Source organism: Sciurus carolinensis, unplaced genomic scaffold (genome assembly GCF_902686445.1).
Source record: "Sciurus carolinensis unplaced genomic scaffold, mSciCar1.2, whole genome shotgun sequence".
NCBI classification, from domain to species: domain Eukaryota; kingdom Metazoa; phylum Chordata; class Mammalia; order Rodentia; family Sciuridae; genus Sciurus; species Sciurus carolinensis.
Genome location: NW_025920121.1, coordinates 1,544,318 through 1,547,423, shown reverse-complemented (window position 1 = coordinate 1,547,423; position 3,106 = coordinate 1,544,318).

Genomic DNA, 3,106 nt, shown 5'->3' with positions numbered 1-3,106 from the left:
AGGGACTCCTGTAAGAAATATGTTACAAAATATGAACTATGATGATAAAAAAGGATTAGGAAGACATAGTCAAGGATCTACCCAACCACTGCCTTTACTTCCACCAAAAACTGATTCTCATGGATTGGGTTTTTCCTAGGGGCCACTGATAAACCATCAATCCCTATAATATGGAAAGATGATAAGCCTTGCTGGATTCCACAGTGGTCCCTAACAAAGGAGAAGCTAGAGGCAGCTCATAAGTTAGTACAAGAGCAGGTACATGCAGGTCATTTGCAACATTCTACCTCTCCTTGGAATACTCCAATATTCTTAACAAAGAAAAAATCAGGAAAATGGAGGTTATTACACGATTTAAGAGCCATAAACGAACAAATGTATCCTATGGGACCCATCCAATGTGGACTCCCTCTTGTCACTGCACTACCAAAAAATTGGCCTACTATTATTCTGGATTTAAAAGATTGCTTTTTCTCTATACCCTTCTCAGGTAATATTCAAGGGAATAGAATCTTGCATTACTGTTTTTGGAATCCATCCGTCTATTATTATAACTCCTTATTCCACTCAGCAAATTAAATGGCTAATTAATAATGATGATGATTGGTCAGTATTATATTGTTCCACTTCAGCTCAGTTCAATAACCTTTATCCCCAACATCCCTGGATTCAATTCTGTAAAAATACTCCCATAGTTTTTCCAAAAGTGACTAGTGTCCAGCCTCTTAAAGGCTGTGTAACCATTTTTACTGATGGCTCCAAAAATGGAGTAGGTGTAGTACTTATCAATAAACAACTTCACACCATAATAGTTCCACCCAACTCCGCACAGGTTACTGAACTTGCAGCTGTAATATTAGCTTTTAAATTAGTAGATAATCAGCCATTCAATCTTCTATCTGATAGCTTATATATCGTCAACGCTTTACAGGTTCTTGAAACGGTACCCCATATTTCTTCCATGTCCATGGTAGCTTCTTACTTTACTACGCTACAAAACCTTATCCTACAGCGTAAACATCTATTCTATGTAGTACATATTAGAGCTCATTCTAATTTACCAGGACCTTTGGCCAATGCTAATGACTTGGTAGATATGGCCACCAAATCAATTTTTGTTTTTTCCATAGAGGAACAAGCAAAACTCTTTCATGAAAAATTCCATGTAAATTCCACTACTTTGAGCAGAAAATTTCCTATATCTAAATATATGGCTCGACAAATAGTAAAAAATTGTCAACATTGTGCTCCTTTAATCCCAGTACAATCCTTTGGAGTTAACCCCAGGGGACTGCTGCCTGGTCATATTTGGCAGATGGATGTAACCCATATTTCTGAATTTGGTACTGTTAAGTATGTACATGTGTCAGTAGACACTGCTTCAGGGGTCATTATGGCTTCTGCTCATTCTGGAGAAAAGGTAAAAGATGTCATTCAACACTGCCTACAAGCATTTGCTGGCTGGGGCATACCTAAAGTTATTAAAACAGATAATGGTTCTGCTTATACTTCCAAAAGCTTCTGGTTGTTTTTACAAACATTTAACATCCAATCAGTCACTGGCATCCCCTATAATCCTCAGGGACAGGGCATTGTGGAAAGAGCACATCTTACTTTAAAAAATTGTTTAAATAAACAAAAAGGGGGAATAGGAGCCTCCTACAAGTCTCCTAAAGATAAACTTAATTTAGTTCTTTTCATTCTAAATTTCTTAACTCTGGATAGGGACGGTCATTCTGCAGCTGATCGACATTATAATCCCCATAATACTCCTCAAGTATGGGCAAAATGGAAAGATATCCTGACAGGTTGTTGGAAAGGACCGGATCCAGTCCTTCGTTGGGTCCGAGGGTCTGTTTGTATTTTCCCACAGGATCAACAGACTCCAGTCTGGATTCCAGAAAGGCTAATCAGAGTTTTACAGCATGCAAGTGATGCTGCTCCTCCTCACAATGGCGAGTCTGAGCCTTCCTCCAATAACAAAAACTCAGACGGAAAGGCAAACCCGGAACCTATGGGCCATTGTTAGCCTGGCCATATTTTTCACTTCTAACTAACACATATTTTATCCTTCCTTTTCTTGTTTTTCACCAATTCCTCTACAAGTCTGTCAATTCTACTGATGATTTTTCAGGTCGTGCTGCTTTTGGTGACAAGGATATTTCTAGCCTTTCTTTGCTTTAACAGGAGGAATTTCTGCACTTTGCCGTTGGAATCATACTACAAATCAGACCCAGAGTAGAGCAACTCGTTCTGCTGACCCTAGCTGTGATGTTGCTTTTCCTCCCACGTCAGCTTGTGTATTTCCTCCCTTTATGTTTCTACCAACTAACATTTCTAATAACACCTCTTAACTGTTCACTAACTGTGTGCTATCTCTCACAATACTGGAATGGTTCTTTTGCCACCCGTGCAATTTACACATTTCTATCTTCCTACCAGTCCTAGTTTCTGTTGCAGATATAGAATTGCCATTGATATTATCAAGAAACAGAAGAGGCCTTGACATTGCAACAGCTGCGATCATTGCCACCACAGTCCTTGCAGTAGCACCATTGACACAACCGTAACAACGATCACTTGGTCAAAGATACAGCTGCAGCCTTACAGACCATAGAGACTCTATCAGAGAATGGACTCATTATAAGAACAAGTGGATACCTTGCAAGAACTTTTGGGACTGGGATGCGTTTATTCCCTGAGAGCTGTTTTGTGTTGCCCATATTGTAACTCCATTGGGATGTATATTGTTTCTGTATTTAATATGGCTATATGATTTTTCTTCTGTCTATAGATTTGTCAAACAGCGGGCAAGCTTAGGAGCTATGGTGGTATTCCTCTGCCTTGGCCTCCTTCTCTTCATTCATTTTGGCATGCATCTACAAGCTAGCCAATAGAGAGATCAAATTATCTTTCATCAGGCCATGACCGCCCTAAAGGCCGACAGCCCCCCATTAGTATGGCTCTTGATGCTGGACCGGTAGTCAAAGACGGGTAATGAAGGAGGTGGCTGTGTACCAACCTAAGACAGGAGCTGCAGCATGCTCTGCAGGCTCTGATGACGGGTAAGGACATATGCTGACCACTCAGCCTAAGACAGACACGG